This window comes from Rana temporaria, chromosome 11 (assembly GCF_905171775.1).
Source record: "Rana temporaria chromosome 11, aRanTem1.1, whole genome shotgun sequence".
NCBI classification, from domain to species: Eukaryota; Metazoa; Chordata; class Amphibia; order Anura; family Ranidae; genus Rana; species Rana temporaria.
Genome location: NC_053499.1, coordinates 17,168,608 through 17,192,130, shown reverse-complemented (window position 1 = coordinate 17,192,130; position 23,523 = coordinate 17,168,608). Strand labels below are relative to the sequence as shown.

The 23,523-nt window shown below is 45.3% G+C and overlaps 1 protein-coding gene across 1 annotated transcript in view; it reads left to right on the top strand.

Annotated features, from left to right (window-relative positions):
- Positions 1 to 9,107: 9,107 nt before the first annotated feature.
- The window catches only part of PRR5L (proline rich 5 like), a 79,902-nt gene continuing 65,486 nt past the window's right edge, over positions 9,108 to 23,523 (top strand). Inside the window, exon 1 of the mRNA XM_040328077.1 lies at positions 9,108 to 9,407. The gene's annotated coding sequence lies outside the window, so the exon portion shown is untranslated. The remainder of the gene's footprint in view (positions 9,408 to 23,523) is intronic.

The following is a 23,523-nucleotide window of genomic DNA, read 5'->3' as shown; positions in this document are numbered from 1 at the left end:
TTGGACGTTTCTTAGAAGGGCTGCATGCATAATGGGTGCGGGTTTGTTTCTTGACCTTGCAGGTTTGTCTGGTGTAGTGGTGTGAGTTTGTATTAAGATTTACTTTCCTGGTGATTACATGATTTTTGCTTTGCTGTAAAGTCTTTTGTTTGAGAGCAGATTTGCTATATTTATTTTCATTTATGTAAATATGTGTATATTTATGTATATCTTATAGTGATTTTATGCTTTTTGTTTGCAAGACTTTTAATAAACAAAATTGGGAAGAATGTTCCTTACATTGGTGATCAGTGGGAAGAATGTCCCTTACATTGGTGATCAGTGGGAAGAATGTCCCTTACATTGGAGGTCAGTGGGAAGAATGTCCCTTACATTGGTGATCAGTGGGAAGAATGCTCCTTACATTGGTGATCAGTGGGAAGAATGTTCCTTACATTGGTGATCAGTGGGAAGAATGTTCCTTACATTGGTGATCAGTGAGAAGAATGTTCCTTACATTGGTGATCAGTGGGAAGAATGTTCCTTACATTGGTGATCAGTGAGATGAATGTCCCTTACATTGGTGATCAGTGGGAAGAATGCTCATTACATTGGTGATCAGTGGGAAGAATGCTCATTACATTGGTGATCAGTGGGAAGAATGCTCATTACATTGGTGATCAGTGGGAAGAATGTTCCTTACATTGGTGATCAGTGGGAAGAATGTCCCTTACATTGGTGATCAGTGGGAAGAATGCTCATTACATTGGTGATCAGTGGGAAGAATGTCCCTTACATTGGTGATCAGTGGGAAGAATGTTCCTTACATTGGTGATCAGTGAGAAGAATGTTCCTTACATTGGTGATCAGTGGGAAGAATGTCCCTTACATTGGTGATCAGTGGAAATAATGTTCCTTACATTGGTGGTCAGTGGGAAGAATGCTCCTTACATTGGTGATCAGTGGGGATATTGCTCCTTACATTGGTGATCAGTGGGAAGAATGTCCTTACATTGGTGGTCAGTGGGAAGAATGCTCATTACATTGGTGATCAGTGGGAAGAATGCTCCTTACATTGGTGATCAGTGGGAAGAATGTTCCTTACATTGGTGATCAGTGAGAAGAATGCTCCTTACATTGGTGATCAGTGGGAAGAATGTTCCTTACATTGGTGGTCAGTGGGAAGAATGTTCCTTACATTGGTGATCAGTGAGATGAATGTCCCTTACATTGGTGATCAGTGGGAAGAATGCTCATTACATTGGTGATCAGTGGGAAGAATGTCCCTTACATTGGTGATCAGTGGGAAGAATGTTCCTTACATTGGTGATCAGTGAGAAGAATGTTCCTTACATTGGTGATCAGTGGGAAGAATGTCCCTTACATTGGTGATCAGTGGGAAGAATGCTCATTACATTGGTGATCAGTGGGAAGAATGTCCCTTACATTGGTGATCAGTGGGAAGAATGTTCCTTACATTGGTGATCAGTGGGAAGAATGTCCCTTACATTGGTGATCAGTGGGAAGAATGTCCCTTACATTGGTGATCAGTGGGAAGAATGCTCCTTACATTGGTGATCAGTGAGAAGAATGTTCCTTACATTGGTGATCAGTGGGAAGAATGTCCCTTACATTGGTGATCAGTGGGAAGAATGTCCCTTACATTGGTGATCAGTGGGAAGAATGCTCCTTACATTGGTGATCAGTGAGAAGAATGTTCCTTACATTGGTGATCAGTGAGAAGAATGATCCTTACATTGGTGGTCAGTGGGAAGAATGTCCCTTACATTGGTGATCAGTGGGAAGAATGCTCCTTACATTGGTGATCAGTGGGGATATTGCTCCTTACATTGGTGATCAGTGGGAAGAATGTCCTTACATTGGTGGTCAGTAGGAAGAATGTTCCTTACATTGGTGGTCAGTAGGAAGAAAGTTCCTTACATTGGTGATCAGTGGGAAGAATGTTCCTTACATTGGTGATCAGTGGGAAGAATGTCCTTACATTGGTGATCAGTGAGAAGAATGTTCCTTACATTGGTGATCAGTGGGAAGAATGTCCTTACATTGGTGATCAGTGAGAAGAATGTCCCTTACATTGGTGATCAGTGGGAAGAATGTCCCTTACATTGGTGGTCAGTAGGAAGAATGTTCCTTACATTGGTGGTCAGTAGGAAGAATGTTCCTTACATTGGTGGTCAGTAGGAAGAATGTTCCTTACATTGGTGGTCAGTAGGAAGAATGTTCCTTACATTGGTGATCAGTGGGAAGAATGTCCCTTACATTGGTGATCAGTAGGAAGAATGTTCCTTACATTGGTGGTCAGTAGGAAGAATGTTCCTTACATTGGTGATCAGTGAGAAGAATGTTCCTTACATTGGTGATCAGTGGGAAGAATGTCCCTTACATTGGTGATCAGTGGGAAGAATGTTCCTTACATTGGTGATCAGTGAGAAGAATGTTCCTTACATTGGTGATCAGTGGGAAGAATGTCCCTTACATTGGTGATCAGTGGGAAGAATGCTCATTACATTGGTGATCAGTGGGAAGAATGTCCCTTACATTGGTGATCAGTGGGAAGAATGTTCCTTACATTGGTGATCAGTGGGAAGAATGTCCCTTACATTGGTGATCAGTGGGAAGAATGTCCCTTACATTGGTGATCAGTGGGAAGAATGCTCCTTACATTGGTGATCAGTGAGAAGAATGTTCCTTACATTGGTGATCAGTGGGAAGAATGTCCCTTACATTGGTGATCAGTGGGAAGAATGTCCCTTACATTGGTGATCAGTGGGAAGAATGTTCCTTACATTGGTGATCAGTGAGAAGAATGTCCCTTACATTGGTGATCAGTGAGAAGAATGTTCCTTACATTGGTGATCAGTGAGAAGAATGATCCTTACATTGGTGGTCAGTGGGAAGAATGTCCCTTACATTGGTGATCAGTGGGAAGAATGCTCCTTACATTGGTGATCAGTGGGGATATTGCTCCTTACATTGGTGATCAGTGGGAAGAATGTCCTTACATTGGTGGTCAGTAGGAAGAATGTTCCTTACATTGGTGGTCAGTAGGAAGAAAGTTCCTTACATTGGTGATCAGTGGGAAGAATGTTCCTTACATTGGTGATCAGTGGGAAGAATGTCCTTACATTGGTGATCAGTGAGAAGAATGTTCCTTACATTGGTGATCAGTGGGAAGAATGTCCTTACATTGGTGATCAGTGAGAAGAATGTCCCTTACATTGGTGATCAGTGGGAAGAATGTCCCTTACATTGGTGGTCAGTAGGAAGAATGTTCCTTACATTGGTGGTCAGTAGGAAGAATGTTCCTTACATTGGTGGTCAGTAGGAAGAATGTTCCTTACATTGGTGATCAGTGGGAAGAATGTTCCTTACATTGGTGGTCAGTAGGAAGAATGTTCCTTACATTGGTGGTCAGTAGGAAGAATGTTCCTTACATTGGTGGTCAGTAGGAAGAATGTTCCTTACATTGGTGGTCAGTAGGAAGAATGTTCCTTACATTGGTGGTCAGTAGGAAGAATGTTCCTTACATTGGTGGTCAGTAGGAAGAATGTTCCTTATATTGGTGATCAGTGGGAAGAATGTTCCTTACATTGGTGATCAGTGGGAAGAATGCCCCTTACATTGGTGATCAGTGGGAAGAATGTCCCTTACATTGGTGATCAGTGGGAAGAATGTCCCTTACATTGGTGGTCAGTGGGAAGAATGTTCCTTACATTGGTGGTCAGTAGGAAGAATGTTCCTTACATTGGTGGTCAGTAGGAAGAATGTTCCTTACATTGGTGATCAGTAGGAAGAATGCTCCTTACATTGGTGATCAGTGGGAAGAATGTCCCTTACATTGGTGATCAGTGGGAAGAATGCTCCTTACATTGGTGATCAGTGAGAAGAATGCCCCTTACATTGGTGATCAGTGAGAAGAATGTTCCTTACATTGGTGATCAGTGGGGAGAATGCTCCTTACATTGGTGATCAGTGGTAAGAATGTTCCTTACATTGGTGATCAAGGAACCTAGCAACCTTGCAGATCCGCCAAAGCCCGGTTGAAAAAGGCTACTCCACACTAAGGGCTCTTTCACACGGGGAGGATCAGTAATGATCCGCACTGTGAACCTCCGCTTGCTCAGCGGGGATTGGCCTGTTGATCCCCACTGAGCCGGCGGATGACAGGGCGGTCCCCGCACACTGTGCAGGGACCGCCCTGTCTTTTCTTCGCTCTCCTCTATGGGGGGATCGGATGAACACGGACCGTTTGTCCGTGTTCACCCAATCCAATCTGCAGATGGATGGAAAAATAGGGTTTTCCATCGTCTGCAGAATCAGAGGATTGCGGCACCAGGCGAGATCGGGTGTCAGCGAATGTTCATCCGCTGACACCTGCAATCTCATAGGGACCAATGTATGTCCCTTTTTCATCCGTACACGGATGGATGAAAAAGCGGACATACGGTCCACCCATGTGAAGGAGCCCTAATGCCCTGTACACACGATCAGTTCGTCTGATGAAAACAGACCGATGGACCGTTTTCATCAGACGAACCGATCGTGTGTGGGCCCCATCGTTATTTTTCCCCATCGGTGAAAAAAAATAGAACCTGTTTTAAATTTTTCTTATGGTTAAAAAACGAGAGAAAAAAACGATAGTCTGTGGGGAAATCCATCGGTCAAAAATCCACGCATGCTCAGAATCAAGTCGACGCATGCTCGGAAGCATTGAACTTAATTTTTCTCAGCACGTTGTTGTGTTTTACGTCACCGCGTTGGACACAATCGGATTTTTAACCGATGGTGTGTAGGCAAGACTGATGAAAGTCAGCCTCATCGGATATCTGATCAAAAAATCCATCGGTTCGTTTTCATCAGACGAACCGATCGTGTGTACAGGGCATTAGGTTTTTACATTTATACGTTCCATACTTACCAGTGGCGGTGCGTCCATAGTGGGCGGAGGAGCACCGCCCCCTCTCTCTCCTGCACCGTCACTCAGCAATACATAGATTCATGCATTACATGAATCTATGTATTGACGCTGCCGCCCACTAATCAGGTGTCCATCCCCCTGGTGAGCGCCGGCCATCTGAATAACAGCAGTTGGTTGGTTTTTGGAAGTGTCTATCAGAGCCAGCGGCTCTTATAGGCTTCCCGATTACAGCCTGTGGGCTCTAATAGGCTTCCAAATGGTTAACCAGAGGGCGCACAGGGTGTGCATTCCCTGGTTAACACTGACACGCATCTCAGCCAATCAGGTTCACCGGGTCTGGTTCCCGGTCACCTGATTGGCTGAAGCGACATCGAGGGAACGTGGAGGAGGATGGCTGACCCGAGAAGGGTAAGTTCTGGGCGGGGGGCAAACTGGCGGCATTTAAGGTGAAAACTGGTGGCAATTGATGGGCACAGTGGTGACAATTGATGGCACAGTGGCTGCGTTTGATGGCACAGTGGCGACAATTGATGGGCACAGTGGCTGCGTTTGATGGCACAGTGGTGAAAATTGATGGCACAGTGGTGACAATTGTGGGGGAACAGTGGCTGCGTTTGATGGCACAGTGGTGACAATTGATGGGCACAGTGGCTGCGTTTGATGACACAGTGGCGACAATTGATGGCACAGTGGCGACAATTGATGGGTACAGTGGCTGCGTTTGATGGCATAGTGAGGCTGCAATTGATGTTTTTTATTTTATTTGTGGGTGACAATTGATGGGCACAGTGGCTGCGTTTGATGGCACAGTGGCAACAATTGATGGCACAGTGGCGACAATTGATGGGCACAGTGGCTGCGTTTGATGGCACAGTGGCGACAATTGATGGGCACAGTGGCTGCGTTTGATGGCACAGTGGCGACAATTGATGGGCACAGTGGCTGCGTTTGATGGCACAGTGGCTGCGTTTGATGGCACAGTGGCGACAATTGATGGGCACAGTGGCTGCGTTTGATGGCACAGTGGCTGCGTTTGATGACACAGTGGCAACAATTGATGGCACAGTGGCTGCGTTTGATGGCACAGTGGCTGCGTTTGATGGCACAGTGGCTGCGTTTGATGGCACAGTGGCTGCGTTTGATGGCACAGTGAGGCTGCAATTGATGTTTTTTTTTTTTTATTTGTGCCCCCCCTCAAACATTTTGAGCATCAGCCGTCACCGATACTTACTAATACAGAATTGTGAATCACCTCTACTGAAGAAATGCGATGGTGAGCTGTGTGTTGTGTCACTGGAAATTGTAAGTGTTAGCAGGGCTTGAGAAAAGCGGTGCGCACACACATGGGGTAATGTTCATCTATCTATAAAGAGACACATTTGTTGGTTCAGGCTGAAGGAGACGTTAATCTCACATCCAGCTTAATCATGATGTCAGCTCCAATCCGTCTTGTGAACTCCTCACCCACCTATGACTGGGGGGCAGAAGCTATTTCGGGTCCCTCGCCAGGTGCATGCTGAGAACTTATGTGCACAATGACAGTGAGGGGTCAGGAGGACTTTCATGGAGAATCTGTGTCATTCCAGACCGCCGTTTACTGTTTGGGAAAACTAAAAGATGGACAATCTGCCCAGAGGAACTAAAGCAAAAAAAAAAGAAACTCTGGCCCGGATTCAGAGAGCAATTGCGCCTGCTAACCATAATTACGCAGCACAATTGCTTACTTGCGCCGGCGTAACGAATGCTCCTGATTCAGGAACCTCGTTACGCCGACTGCAGCCTAAGATATGCGTGGCATAAGGCTCTTATGCCCGCATATCTTAGGCTGCATTCTTGCGATGGCCGCTAGGTGGCGTTCCCGTTGTGCTCTGCGTATAGTATGCAAATTGCATACTAACGCCGATTCACCATGTTACGCGAGCCCTGCGTACGCAGTTTACGTCGTTTGCGTACGGCGGTTTACGTATACCCGTCGTTCCCGCGTCGCAAAATTTACGTAGTTTGCGTAAGTGAATCGTGAATGGTGCTGGACGCCATTCATGTTCACTTTGAAGCAAATGACGTCCTTGCGACGTCATTTACCGCAATGCACGTCGGGAAAGTTTCCCGACGGAGCATGCGCTCTACGCTCGGCGCGGGAACGCGCCTAATTTAAATGATTCCCGCCCCCTACGGGATCATTTAAATTGCGCGCGCTTACGCCGGGCATTTTGCCGGAGCGCACACGCAATTTACGGAGCAACTGCTCCGTGAATCGCGGGTAGCGCAGAAAATTTGCGGGGGCGCAGGGCAAAAACGTTGCCCTGCGCCTCCGTAAAAAAAGCGCAAAAGGTACCTGAATCTAGCCCATACTCTGTAAAAGAGAGCAATGCAGGACTTTAAAAAGACGTGACCCCTGAAAATAGACCCTGACCGACCACACACAGAAAGACTTCTAAGGTTTGGGTGAAATATTTATTTAGAAATAAGACAATTGAGTTGGGCTTCCAAAATAACATCACACTAGGACTTGGCCTCCCAGAAAAATAACACCCTGACACCTGCACCCAGAATAAGGGCACATTGACATTCGGGGGGTTCCCAAAAAAGGAGGCTCTGGGGATCATTTAATAAATTGTGTTCAATAAAGAACGTTTATTTAGCAAAGTGAATGTTCGCAAAGCTCAGAGAATGAGGTGAATTGTGTTCAATTTAGTCGTCCAGTTGTGCAAATTTTAGGTGAACACGCTAAACCTGGAGGACTCAGAATATGGTGCAGCAGTGCATGGTAGCCAATCAGCTTCTTAAAGCGGAGGTCCACCCTAAAAAATATATATATATATATATATTACATTAACAGGCTCCTTAAAGGAACACTAAAGGCAAACATTAAAAAAAAAAAAAACACATGTTATACTTGCCTCCACTGTGCAGCTCGTTTTGCACAGAGTGTCCCCAATCCGTGTCTTCTGGGATCCCTTGGCGGCTGTCTCGGCTCCTCCTCGCAAAAGCTTTCCACCTTCATGCGAGCGAGCTCGCATGGTGGAAAGCTTTTGCGGGCACGCTCCCGTGATACAGCGGCGGGCATAGCCGCCGACTGTATCACTCGGCCCCTCCCCCGGCGCGCCGCGTCATCGGATGTGATTGACAGCAGCGCCAGCCAATGGCTGCGCTGCTATCATTCTGTCCAGCCTAGCCAATCAACGGCCAGGCTGGGAACCGAAGAGGATCACGAGGACACGCGCGGGACTTTCGAGGGGTCAGGTAAGTAAAATGGGGGTTCAGGGGGGGCGGTACCATCGGATGTTTTTTCACCTTAAAGCGGGAGTTCACCCGAAAAACAATTTTTAACATTAGATTGAGAATCATTTTGTGAAGCAGAATCAGGTGGTTTTAATAAAATCAAAGCTGTACTTACCGTTTTAGAGATAGATCTTCTCCGCCGCTTCCGGGTATGGTCTTTGGGACTGGGCGTTCCTATTTGATTGACAGGCTTCCGACGGTCGCATACATCGCGTCACGAGTAGCCGAAAGAAGCCGAACGTCGGTGCGGCTATATACGGCGCCTGCGCACCGACGTTCGGCTACTTTCGGAAAATCGTGACGCGCTGTATGCGACCGTCGGAAGCCTGTCAATCAAATAGGAACGCCCAGTCCCGCAGCCCATACCCGGAAGCGGCGGAGAAGATCTATCTCTAAAACGGTAAGTACTGCTTTGATTTTAAAAAAAACACCCGATTCCCCTAAACAAAATGAGCCTCAATCTAAGGTTAAAAATTGAGTTTTTGGGTGAACCTCCACTCTAAGTGGTTGAAGTTCACGTGCCTGTAAAGGCAGGCGTCCCAATACTTTTGGTAATATAGTGTTGTACTACATCTGATACCTTATGCGTAATCCCCAGTAAATGTGTCTGATTGCTGTAATATATATGTAATTACAGCAGTTGGCTCCTGTGCACCGCAGGCGCCCCTTGCTTTGTCCAACCGGAGGAGGGGGTCAGAGGTGGTGCCCCCTTGCCCAATGCAGGATGCCGACACTGACATTATAATTATAGCCTGCACTAGGCACATACTTGTGATGTAATCAAGAAAAGAAAAAAAATGTCAGAGTATGTAAACTTCCTGAGATTGCCACAAAGTGAGCAGATGAGAGAGGCAGGGAGGAGTGAAGGAGGGAGTTAATACACACAGGCATGGGGAGGGGGGGGGGGGTGGAGAGCACAGGCTCAGGGGTGGAGAACATCAGACAAGCAAAAGAGCTGAGCTCTCCTAAGTGTGAGATTCCTGCAGGAGGCTGATGGACAGTGGAGCCCCCCTTTGGGCTGGCTAATCCATCTGCTCAGCAAGGGGGCACCAGGGGCCACTGCATCTGCCCAGCAAGGGGGCACCAGGGGCCACTGCATCTGCTCAGCAAGGTGGCACCAGGGGCCACTGCATCTGCTCAGGGAGAGAGCACCAGGGGCCACTGCATCTGCTCAGGGAGAGAGCACCAGGGGCCACTGCATCTATAGGTGAGTGCTGGGCAGCAACCATATACCATAGCGTCTATGCCAGTGTTCCATATATCCTGGGGATGTGGATGATGGGTTCAGGGGGGCACTTTTGTTTCCTAAAATACAATCATTGTAACAATTTTTGTTTTTAGTTGTTTACAATCACAAGGCATTGTATGGGAAATATTTACAAATAACTGGTAACAACAAATGGAGAGGTAAGGTGACCCACAGGGGGGTATTACTTTTCATGAAGGTGGACATGCAGCATGCTAGGACATTGAAGAAGGGGGGGGGGGGACACCCCGAAAAGCTTGTCCTGAGAATTTGGATGTTAGTGCAAGTACAAAAAAGTATCATGGATTGTGTTTGGTGTTCCTTTTTTTTTATTTATCTTGTTGTTGCAAGTGTACGATGCAACTCCATCTGATACACTAAATAGAAGGAAAGCTGTGACTGTATAGAAGCTCCATGTATTAGAATGGATTATGTGCTATAATATAATGCTCTTTGCTACAGCTGCTGCTACTGTATAGTTAGAAATCATCCACACACACACACACACACACACACACGTATAGTGTGTGTGTGTGTGTGTATATGTATATATGTGTGTGTGTATATATTATGTGTGTGTATATATATATATATATATATATATATATATATATATATATATTAGTGTGTGTAGTATTATTAAACATAATAATATATATATATATATATATATATATATAATTATTGTGTATTATTATTATTATTATTATGTTTACTAATACTACACACACTATATATATATATATATATATATATATATATGCAAAAAAAATATAGTGTATGTGTAGTATTATTAAATATATATATATATATATATATATATATATATATATATATATATATATATATATATATATATATATATAGTGTATTATGTTTAATAATACTACACACACTATATATATTTTTATATATATATATATATATATATATATATATATATATATATATATATATATATATATATATAGTGTATTATTTATTATTTTTAATAATACTACACACACACTAAACACACTATATATTTTTTTGCTTATATGTATCAGTATATATATATATATATATATATATTGATAAGCAAAAAAAAATATAGTGTGTGTAGTATTATTAAAAATAATAAAATTATTTATATATATATATATATATATATATATATATATATATATATATATATATATATATATATATATATATAGTATTATTATTATTTTTAATAAAACTACACACACACTAAACACACTATATATTTTTTTGCTTATATGTATCAGTATGTTGTGCATTCTATGGGTTGGGGAGAACTAGACTGGTTCTTTTTACTGACCTTGTATTTTAAGCTCCCCCCCCCTGTTCACACTGAATACAGCTTTGAAATCGCGCTACTTCAGCACAAGTTCAAAGCCGCAGGACGGTGCGATTTCATATGCAGCTTGCCGATCTCTGTACGGTTTCATGCACAGATGTCAATGTGAGCCGCACACGGAATCACCAAAAATAGTGCAGGAACTGATTTTTTAGAACATGCTGCTTTAAATCGCACCTGGTACCGTAAAATACGGCGCCAGATCGCACCGCAATAGGATTGCATGGTACTTTTGTACCGCGTCACCTGATGTGGGCAAACAAACTATTTGCTTCCTGCATTTGGGGTGTCGTTAAAGCGGAGGTTCACCCTAAAAAACAAGTTTCTACCATGCCATTCAGCATACTAGCGTCAGCTAAAGTATGCCTTTATTTTTTATTTTTTGCGCCGTACTCACAGTTTAATCCCTTAGTTAAATTTCAGACACCCGTGGGGAATGGGCGTTCCTATGCAGAGGGGAACATGATTGACGGCCGGCTATGGCGCGTCACGCTTCCCGAAAATAGCCGGAGTAGGACTCGGCTCTTCACGGCGCTATAAGGCGCTTGCGCACAGACTAGGAGCTGACTGCGCAGGCGCCGTGAAGAGCCGAGTCCTATTTCGGCTATCTTCGGGAAGCGTGACGCGCCAAAGCCGGCCGTCAATCATCTTCCCCTCTGCATAGGAACGCCTACTGAAACTTAACTAAGGCCCCATACACACGATAGAATCCATCCGCAGATAAATCCCAGCAAATGGGTTTCTGCGGATAGATTCTATGGTGTGTACACGCCAGCGGATCTCTTTCCGCGGAGAAATCTCCTCTGGGATGGATTCCAGCAGATGGATATTTGCTGACATGCACAACGAATCCATCTGCTGGAATCCATCCCAACGGATGGATCCGCTCGTCTGTACAGACTTACCGGATCCATCCGTCCAAAGGGATTCCCCGCACGCGTCGTAATGATTTGACGCATGCGTGGAATTCCTTATATGACAGCGTCGCGCCCGTCGCCGCGTCATAATCGCGGCGACGGCGCGACACGTCATCGGCAGAGGATTTCCGCGCGGATTTCAATGGGATGGTGTGTACACTCCATCCCATCGAAATCAGCGGATTTCTTTGAGAGGATTTATCCGTGGAAACGGTCCGCTGGACCGTATCTGCGGATAAATCCTCTCGTGTGTATGGGGCCTAAGAGATTAAACTGTGAGTACGGCGCAAACAAATAAAATAAAGGCATACTGTAGCTCGCGCTAGTATGCTGGATGACATGGTAGAATTTTTTTTTTTTTTAGGGCGAACCCCCGCTTTAAGATTGCACTGACACCTGCTGCAGATTACAAGGGGCGGTGCGATTTTGAATGCGGTGCGGGAAATGCACACGGATTGCAGGGCTTACATGTATTTATATAGCACTGACTATTTACACAGCACTTGACATACACAGTATATTGTATGTTCACATAAGTCCTTCCCTCAAGGAGCTTACAGTCTAAGGTCTCTAACTATATAGAAATATATAAAGAGAACCGGTCATGTTTCAGCTTCGCTTGTCCACACAGCAGGCTGGGAGTTGTGCATTCTATGGGTTGGGGAGACCGAGACTGGTTCTCTTTACTGACGATCTGACCTTGTATTCTAAGCCCCTCCCCCCGTTCACACTGAATATGGCTTTGATATCTCGCTACTTCAGCGCTCTTTAAAAGCCGCAGGACAGTGCTATTTCATCTGCGGCTTGCCGACATCTGTGCGATTTCATGCACAGATGTCAATGCAAGTTGCACATGGAATCTTCTCAGAAAGACTGTTGCCATAGGAGACAGCATTCCTACACCTGCAGATGTCACATCTTGCTGGATGCCTTTCCCTGCATGGATGTCCTCCTATTGAAGTCTTGGAGTCTGCCAATTGAACTTGCAACTATCTAAGGGTGTCCTGGCCCTAACCCTCTCTCCCCCAAAAGTTTAAGAGAAATAAAATCTTGTTTGCATTTAAGAAGTGTCTGGTGCCCAATGACTTTAATCATCTTTGCACCCACTATGCCGTACAACCCACTACATACAGGACGATGTCGGCTATCTCTGGCCCTGGAGGCAGTGGTGTATTTAGGTTTTGTGCTGCCCTAAGCCTGACTAATTTAAATATGGCCCATCCCTTCCTGTCAAGGCCACACCCCTTGCTGTTTAAGACCCGCCCTGTACATTTTGAGTGGGGACACTAGTTCTGAGGGCCTGGGGGTGGGGGAAATGGAGTTCCTTAATTTGCATAGATTTCCTATCATTTCCTGTCTGGTTATTGGGTCAGGAAGTGAAGGGAAATCTCTGCAACGAGACAGGGATGGTAAAAAATAAACTGATCAGGGTTATAACCTTCCCTTACTCTATCCAAAATGGAAAAAAAAGTGTTGCCTATAGTTCTACTTTAAAGGGTCACTAAAAGAAAATGTTTTATTTTTTTTAAAATAACAAACATGTTATACTTGCCTCCACTGTGCAGTTCGTTTTGCACAGAGTGCCCCCCGATCCACGTCTTCTGGGGTCCCTCGGCGGCTGTCTCTGGTCCTCCCCGCAATTAGTCACCACAGTCATGCAAAAGCTCGCATATTGGTCACTAATTGTGGGCGCGCTCCCGTGATACAGCGAGCGGCCATAGCCGCTCGCTGTATCACTCGGCCCCGCCGCGTCACTGGATGTGATTGACAGCCTCTCAATCCATCCGCTTTAGCCAATCAGCGGCCAGGCTGAGCGGCGAAGAGGATATCGGGACTTTCGAGGGGTCAGGTAAGTAAAACGGGGGCTGGGGGGGGGGGGGGGGGCGGAAGCAGCTGATGTTTTTTCACCTTAATGCATAGATTGCATTAAGGTGACATTTTTTTTTTTTTCCTTTACAACCCCTTTAAGCACAAATTTCTGATAATTTTATGGAGAGGACTTTCCGTGCTGCCCTAGACCTGGGCCTTGTTGGCCTAGGCCAGGATACAGCGTTGCCTGGAGGTTCTCATTGGACCAAAAATAAAAATAAATAAGGTGTAATTGGGAAACTGATGGCAGCAACAAGTATCAAAAAAGTAGATTGTTAAAAAAATAAAAAAATAAAATCTGGATGTGTTTCTAAAAGCACAAAATACAACTGGCTATTAAAACATAAGTACTGATGAGCCAGGAAGTATTCAAGTGCCTTTGAGGACCAGGGATGATTTTTCACCAAATTGGACCACAGTTGACAAGGGTTTTGGTTTTCCTCTGGTTCAAGTGCAGATTTTTTAGGATGTATCAGTTTTTCCTTTTTTTTTTTATCTTTTGAATTAAATGGACCGTTGCTTTTTAAGTGAGGGGAAAAAAAAAAAAAAAAAGTTTTGTATGTCGTTCTTATCAGGTAAAGATCGATGATTCGTTCTATTTAGTGGTTTGTATAGGTTGTTGTGTTTTCTATTGTTTTTGTTCCGCCTTGCACGTTAATCACGCAGTGATGATGAATATTTTGGCTCCTTCCCTCGCTATGTGCCTGAATAGGTGTCACAAATGTTTACTACTTCGAAATGACGCCGATGATGAGTAACTTCACACGGGAAGCCCAAAAGAGGAACTTAGGAAAGAGAATAACAAGTAATAATTACTGTGACCAGTAATTCATTGTAGTCAGTCTTGTATCTACTCCTTTTATTCCACAAACACCGCCGAGGTTGCCAAGTGTTGTGCAAAGCCATTAAAGTGAACCTGTCATTTAAAGGAAGAGTGGAGTCGAGAGAGACTACCTTTTAGGCTGGGTTCACACCTTTGCGAGTTTCCCCGCATCCAATTCGCATAGCAGGAGAATGTGACTGGCTCTCTATGGTGCCGGTCAGGGCCGATCCTAGGCAGGGTGCGCGGGGTGCTACGCACCCAGGCGTCGCAGAGGTGGGGGCGCCAAAGTGCTCCCCTCCCTCCTCCTTGTCCAGAGGCGGAGCGCATGTAGTGGGTGCTGCGGTTCCCCATCCCGCTTGCTCTCTCCACTGGCAACTGACGAGCGCATACCTCCCGCTGTCCCCAGATTCCGGGTTGGGTACCACACGTTCCGGCACTAGGCTCCGCTAATTAATTCTGTCCGGTGCGCGTGGAGCAGTCTCCTGTCTGCCCCGCCCCCTCTGCGTGTGTCGGCTCTTCTCCCATAGGCGGTGTGATGAGAGGCTTCTGGGTTGACCGGAGCTGCTGCCAATCACCCTGTGCACTCCCAGAAATGCTCTCCGAGTGCCACCCTCCTAGTAACCAAAGATGCCATGTATGCCCGGCCCCCCCTGTAATGTGCTTCTGCTCCCAGCGCGCCCGAGCTACAGGGATCTATTGGACAGGTACTGATCTATGGGGACACCTGACATGGGAGGCTCTGATGGGGGACACCTGCTGGGGATGACTGCTGTTGGGGGGGCTCTGATGGGGGACACATTTGTAAAGGGGAGGAGTTAGTAAGATGACCACACCCATGTAGGGGCGCCAGCAATATTTCTGCACCCAGGTGTCGGTGACCCTAGGATCAGCCCTGGAGCCGGTTCACATATACCTGCAGCAGGTCCGGTGCGAATTACTGGAATAACGTGTGACTTTTTTTGGTGCGTTTCAGGTCCGAATTCAGCACAAAATTTGGGGTGAAATCGTAGCTGAAGCGGTGAACCAGCGCGCACCGGACCCCTGCTGTGCGACGGATGCGGCGATAGTGTGGACCCAGCCTTACTGATCTCCTAAAAATATCAGCCGGCTGGCTGTCATCCTGATGCACTTCAATACCTGGCCTGAGACAAGTTTGGGTTTCAGGTCAGTGACTTGGAAAGAACTGGGTTCAAAATGACAGCCAGGGAACTAGCATTTTCCGAAAGGAGAGGTTGGCTTTGCCAGGCTTTGACTAAGTAGTCCACGCTTAAATTTATAGGATGATTTTTCTTTTTAGACTCGCCTTGTTTGTTCTCCTGCGGCCTGTCCCCGAGCTGCTGGCACCCCCTGCCTGTTCGGGGGCCGGCTGCTAAGGAGACACCTGTACATGTGCCCGCAGGCACACACCGCGCCCGACAAACCACACTCCTGCACCCTCCTCCCTGCAATTTGACTGATGGTAGCAGGAACCTATTGCTCTCAGTACCCTCGACTAGAGCTGCACGATCAGGGGGGTACAGGCAGTACACATGTAAGGGGCCCAAACACGTCACCCGGGGGCCCAGCCTTACGTCAGCAGCAGGCCCCCCTCGGTTATCAGAGCGTGGCTGGAGAGGGGAAAGAAGGTAGGCACGACATGACACTTGCAGTTTCCTTTCATGTTCGGCAGCTCCCCCCCGTTCTCTGCTTTAGGGGGCCTGTGCCTCAAGCTGGGTAAGGGGCCCCAACATTTCTGATGGCGGCCCTGTGCATGATTCTAAATGAGAATCACGTTTTTTTTGTCTAGAATAAAGATCGCGATTCTCGCGGCGTAAAATATTTCACATTATACAAAGAAATTTGGGCTAACTTTACTGGTTATTTATTTACCGTATTTATCGGCGTATACTGCGCACCTTTTTGCCCTGAAAATCAGGGCAAAATCGTGGGTGCGCGATATACGCCGATACCCGCGCTGTTTGAACCACTGCACCGGCATATACCGAGCGCAGTACACTCGGGTATAGTCGGGCAGGCTCGGCTCCTCTCGCGGTCACGTCCTGTGCGTCCTTTACGCGAGAGGAGCCGAGCCTGTCCGACTATACCCGAGTGTACTGTGTATTAGAACGGCTCCATTGAATAGAGCGGACCGCGACTTGTCAGGCGGCTGTGTGAACCAGGTCTAAGGGGGCGTGGCGGGGGGCATGTCCTATGCCTACATATTTTTGCTAATGGCTGTCCCTCATTCCCGACTCCAAAAAGTTGGGAGGTGTGGTTGTACACATGCTGCGGCTGTGATGTTTTTGCTTCAGCTGTGGCAGGAATTGCACCCCCATTGCATTTGGTGGGCACTACACCTGCTGAACGCAAACCCATTCAATTGAATGGGGCTGTGCTATTCCACACGATTGCAGTGCGATAGTGCAGCATTCAATGGGTTAAAACAGGCTGTGAGGAAGCAACCAGGGAAGCCATCAGGAATTATGGGGCCCCTTACACAGCTTCAGGCATGGGCTCCCTGGAGCAGAGAACCGGGGGGGGGGGGGGGGGCTGGTGCTGCCGCCTGAAATTGAGAAGCGGGGGGCTGCTGCGAATTGAGAAGCGGGGGGGGGGGGGCCCTTTACAAAAAAAAAGAAGAAATAAAGAAAAATATATAAAGAAGGGGGGGTAGCCATCCGTGGCCCTGGGGACCTCTGAGCCCTTTAATAAAAAAAAAAATATATATATATATATATATATATATATATATATATATATATATATATATATATATATATATATATATTATAAAAAAAAGGGGGGGGTAAAACATAATAAATAAATAAATAAATATAAACAAAAATAAAAAAATAAACATTTATAACAAATAAAAAAGGGGGTTTGCCACATGGGGCCCAGGGGATCTCTGATCCCTTTAATAAAAAAAAAAGAAATAAAATAATATAAAGAAATTCATTTTTTTATAAAAAAAGGGGGGTTGGCATCCTGGGCCCTTTAATAATAATAATAATAATAATAATAATAATATATATATATACGTGTGTGTGTGTGTGTGTGTGTGTGTGTGTGTGTGTGTGTATGTATGTATGTATGTATATATAATATATATTTTTATAAAAAAAAGGGGGGGTTTGTCATCCGGGGGCCCTGGGGATCTCTGGGCCCCTGTACCCCTAAAAAAAAAAAAAAAAATTGGCCCTTTAATAAAAAATAAAATAAAAATGTATTAAAAGAATATATTTTTCTTAATAAAAAAAAAGGGGAGTTGCCATATGGGGCCCTACTTTTTAAAGTGGGTTGTCATCCTGGCCCCTTACAGGTGTACTGCCTGTACCTCCCTGATGGCGGCCCTGGAAGCAACCTATTGCCTCTGAAAAGCTATGCGAGTGACGATTTGCTTTTCAAGAAGTGACAGATCTTGCAGCAAGGAGCCCTGAAGATAAACTACATTTTAAATCCTTATAATCATCATCATTATTATAATTATCCTCTCAGATGAAAACATTATATAAATCTAAACTGATCTCTGAACTGTAAAAGACTGTGGTTTCCCTTTAAATAAGAAGTAGCCCACTGAGCTTTTGATGCCTTAGGCTGCAGCCTATGTGGCCGCTCCACAATTCCAGGCGTGCCTTCGCGCCGGCTGCCATTCTCAGCCCTAAATAATTGAGCATTTATGCCTGACAGAATTCCATCATCTGCTGGCGTTACATCACGGCCTCGGAGAAGGAGGATGCTTCAGTGTCTTGTCGCTCTGTGTCACTCTTTCCGTGTACAGAACACGCCGCGTGCTTTTTTTTTTTTTTTGCTGGGGATTCCCCCTTTGAAAATGTCATTCTTACTTTCCTTATTTCTTATTGATGAGTCAGAAACTCAAAAGCCACAATTGTTTTTTCCTCTTGGCCTTTAGTGATGATGATTAAGAAAGGAATTTTCTGTTCTCGCTATAAATTCAACTAATCCTCTCTTCAACCTCTGGACAGTTTAAACCTATGAATATTTTCCAGGTTTAAAGCTTAAAGTGGATGTACACCCGAATTTTTTTTTTTTTTTTTTTAGCTGTCACAATGTACAGTATAAGATTTCCTATCATCTGTGCCCAGTCTTGCCACACAGATGTTAATCCAGCTCTGAGTAATCCTCTTTTATTGTTTAGTGAAATAAAACGGACTTACAGAGAAAAACCTTAGTCCGTTCCGCCCCCTTGCTGTGAGTGACAGGTTATTTACATATCTCATGCACTAGTCTGGAGACAGGAATTATTTTTTAATTCCCACCCCCACGCCTTTTCTGAAGTCATGTGGCTACTTTTCTGGATTTTGACTGGATGTTAGTGATCATAGCAGAATTTAGTGTAAGGAATACACAAGAGAAAATGCATGTGGACTAGGGGAGTGTAGAGGAGGGCAGGGAGTCTACTGACATCACACAGAGCTCCAGACAACAGACCCACCCACAGAATCTGCAGTTTTTCAGTTCTTATAACAGGCAGAGGGGAGACATTTGACAGGTAAGGATACATGCAGGAGGCATCTATATCCTTATAGATCAGCACTATGGCAGTAGTTTAGAAAGGATGAGAGTGGCTTTACATCCATTTTAATTATTATTATTTTTTTTTATAAATCGGCACAAGGGGTGGTACTTGCATTGAATGACGAGTGTGCTGGTGCCTTAAACTGTTCATTCCTCTGCCCCATCCTGGGTAGCCACTGAACTAGACATGTGCGGCTCATTTCAGTCCGAATAAATATTCGGACAAATTTTTCGATATTTTGTATACATCCGAATACACACATTACATTAGAAATAAAGTTTACCAAATGAATAATGAAACAACATTTGTGTCTGAATTTCCGAAATTCAAATTTGAATAGAATTTTTACATCCGAATTCCATTGGAATTCGAACTGTAGACATGTATTTCTGTGTGTTGTTATTAGAGTATCGCTTTGAAATAATACTGTTTTTGTTGACGTGATTTTAAAGCTTTGTGTGTTATTTAACCACTTCCCGCCCAAGGTACGTAATAGGACGTCCTTGATAGACATGTGCACACTGAAATATTTTGTTTCGTAATTTTGTTTTCGTCCGAAAAATCTATTTATTTAGTTACTCCCGAAATTCGTTTTTATTTATTTAGTTTTTCGTAAAAAAATTGCATTAGTCCGAAAATCCAAATTAAGGTTGAATCTGTCATTGAAGGCTTATGGTGTCTGTCGAATGTTCTAAGAAGAAGAAGGGGGGGGGGGAAAAAAAAAGAAGATTCAACAGAATCTTTAAAAAAAATATATATATAAAATATATATATATATATATATATATATATATATATATATATATATATATATATATATATATATAATCATTTCGACTCTTCTTCATGTCTCTCTATGTCGACTGTGATTGGCAAATCAGCCAATGTCCACCAAGACCTCCCGATTGTTCTCAGGAGAGACAGAATGGCTGTCTGCTTGTGTAAACGAGGCAGATCACCGTTCTGTGAGAGGGGAAGATGGAGGTCTTGTGTTCCTGCTAAGCAGGAACACAGATTTGTCTTCTCCACCACACAGTTAGAAAGCACTCCCAATGAGCACATTTAACTTTTTGATTGCCCCTTCCCTGCCAGTGTCTTTGGTACAGTGACAGACAGTGCACTTTTTTTTATGCACTGTATTGGTTTCACTCGTCCCCAAAAAGTGTCAGTGTCGGATTTGTCTGCTGCAATGTCGCAGTCCGGCTAAAAATCATTAATCGCCACTATTATTAGTAAAAAATAAAAAAAAATTCCAATAAATATATGTAGCGCTACCCCTGGAGGAGCCGCTGATTAGATTTGGGATCGGCGTGATTAAGTTACCTCTATACTGTGTCTAGGGGTGATGGTAGTGCTGAGAGCAATAACAGAATGTCCAGGACCGTTGGTTGACGTTTTCAAATGCTTTATTTTCCCGGTCAAACACGACCAACATGTAAACTTGAGGTAGACAGGATAGGTTGATGAAAGAAGAGCAACTTCACAGTATCAGGCCTGCCTTCTGTATTTGTATTCGTCTGCGTCGCCACTCCAGCCGGAGTGGGTAAAAGTGCCCCTGGACAGACCTCTCTCACAGGCCTGGCAGCCAGAGCGCCACTTAAAGCTTCTGGGAGGAACAAGTCTCTGCCACCGACTTGGCTCTAATTAAATTAAGATGTTAGGTGAGACCTCTGCCACAGGCCCAGTGCTGAAATTGTGAACGATCGAGCGAATCCTCCCAGTATGTCTCTTGGGGTTACCGACTGACCGTTTAAATGTGACCTGGGTGACTGGACACTGACAGATCGCCGATGGTTCGTTCAAGCCTTGTTGGATCACCTGCCTCCGGTTCTCTTCAGACCGATCCCCCACCGAACAGCACCCAGCTTGGGATCTTCTCAATAGAAGTGGGACCCAGTAAGTCACTGGGACCCCTTTGCAGCATCGGTTGCTCTGGGCTATGAGAGCCCAGAGTCAGGAACTCCGCGTATCACGCGACCCGGGTCAGGTAGGCCATAGTGGTGGGGCCCACGATGTGCGCACACCCGGAACCAGGAACCCGCGAAGAACCCCGAACAACGGCCTCCGCCACAGAAATACTCCTCCCCAGCATGCCCCACAAGGGAAAACTCCTCCAATTGGCTGCTGGGAAGAAGCTGCTCCGCCTGGACCCCTCTGGCGCCACCTGCCGCCCAGAGATGAGACTGCATCTCTGGAACACAGACTGACCCATAGGACAATCCAGATTTGGCGACAGCCTAATTTGTCAAATCAAAGAATGAGAACAACATAACTCTCTCATTCTCCCACTAAATTTGAGTATAGCACCTGTACGAAAGTACACAGGCGCAACATATATCCCATAGTTTCCCATAGTTTGTAGATGCTATAACTTTTGCACAAACCAATATACGCTTATTTGGATCTTTTTTTACCAAAAATATGTAGCAGAATACATATTGGCCTAAATGTTATGAAGACATTAGATTTTTAACATTTTTCTTCTTTTTTTTTTTTTTTTTTTTATTGGATGTGTTTTATAGCATAAAATAAGCGATGCTGTAAGAGAGAAGTGCCAACTAGTACTGAAAGGAGCCACTGAGCTGCATTCTCTCCAGGAGAAAGCAAGCATTTAATCCATTCAGTTAGGTTTTTATGTATTTATCACATTTGCATGAAGAAATTCTTAAAAATCCCAGCTGTCTCACATATATGTGTGTCAGATGTCCAATGAGCGGTTTGGCCGAGGCTGAGCTCTAAGTGCAGTCATCTGCGGATATTAAACCTTTTCTAGTAGTAAGTGTGTCACTGTCACAAAGGTCAGAGTTGGTTCTTTTTCTGAGGGGAATTGGCTTTGGCAGTCTAGGAAGAGAGGGGGGGGGGGGAGGGGATGTACTAAGGTCACCCCCCCCCCTTCTGACCCTAATCCTTCTGTTTCCTCTGTCCCTACCCCCTCAGCATGCAGAATCTGCGTGTCATTTGGCAGACACACTACCGTTATTTGTTCATGTCAGTGTAAAGTTCATAGACTGTCTCACTGCCTAGTTTTTTGTTTTTTATTATTTTTTATTTTTATTTAATGGACAGCTGACGCCAAGTCATTGCAAACAGTTATCTGTTTTACTGGGCAAAGGGGACTCGAAATGGTTCATAGAAATGAAAGATTGAGAACAAGAGTCAACCTCTCTTGGGAATCTGAATCTAGTGGCAGAACCCACACTCCTAGGTAGAAACCTCCACTGCTGGCAGAACCCACACTCCTAGGTAGAAACCTCCACTGCTGGCAGAACCCACACTCCTAGGTAGAAACCTCCACTGCTGGCAGAACCCACACTCCTAGGTAGAAACCTCCACTGTTGGGAGAACCCACACTCCTAGGTAGAAACCTCCACTGCTGGCAGAACCCACACTACTAGGAAGAAACCTCCACTGCTGGCAGAACCCACACCCCTAGGTAGAAACCTCCACTGTTGGGAGAACCCACACTCCTAGGTAGAAACCTCCACTGCTGGCAGAATCCACACTCCTAGGTAGAAACCTCCACTGTTGGGAGAACCCACACTCCTAGGTAGAAACCTCCACTGTTGGGAGAACCCACACTCCTAGGTAGAAACCTCCACTGTTGGGAGAACCCACACTCCTAGGTAGAAACCTCCACTGTTGGGAGAACCCACACTCCTAGGTAGAAACCTCCACTGTTGGGAGAACCCACACTCCTAGGTAGAAACCTCCACTGTTGGGAGAACCCACACTCCTAGGTAGAAACCTCCACTGTTGGGAGAACCCACACTCCTAGGTAGAAACCTCCACTGTTGGGAGAACCCACACTCCTAGGTAGAAACCTCCACTGTTGGGAGAACCCACACTCCTAGGTAGAAACCTCCACTGTTGGGAGAACCCACACTCCTAGGTAGAAACCTCCACTGTTGGGAGAACCCACACTCCTAGGTAGAAACCTCCACTGCTGGCAGAACCCACACTACTAGGAAGAAACCTCCACTGCTGGCAGAACCCACACCCCTAGGTAGAAACCTCCACTGTTGGGAGAACCCACACTCCTAGGTAGAAACCTGCACTGCTGGCAGAATCCACACTCCTAGGTAGAAACCTCCACTGTTGGGAGAACCCACACTCCTAGGTAGAAACCTCCACTGTTGGGAGAACCCACACTCCTAGGTAGAAACCTCCACTGTTGGGAGAACCCACACTCCTAGGTAGAAACCTCCACTGTTGGGAGAACCCACACTCCTAGGTAGAAACCTCCACTGTTGGGAGAACCCACACTCCTAGGTAGAAACCTCCACTGTTGGGAGAACCCACACTCCTAGGTAGAAACCTCCACTGTTGGGAGAACCCACACTCCTAGGTAGAAACCTCCACTGTTGGGAGAACCCACACTCCTAGGTAGAAACCTCCACTGTTGGGAGAACCCACACTCCTAGGTAGAAACCTCCACTGTTGGGAGAACCCACACTCCTAGGTAGAAACCTCCACTGTTGGGAGAACCCACACTCCTAGGTAGAAACCTCCACTGTTGGGAGAACCCACACTCCTAGGTAGAAACCTCCACTGTTGGGAGAACCCACACTCCTAGGTAGAAACCTCCACTGTTG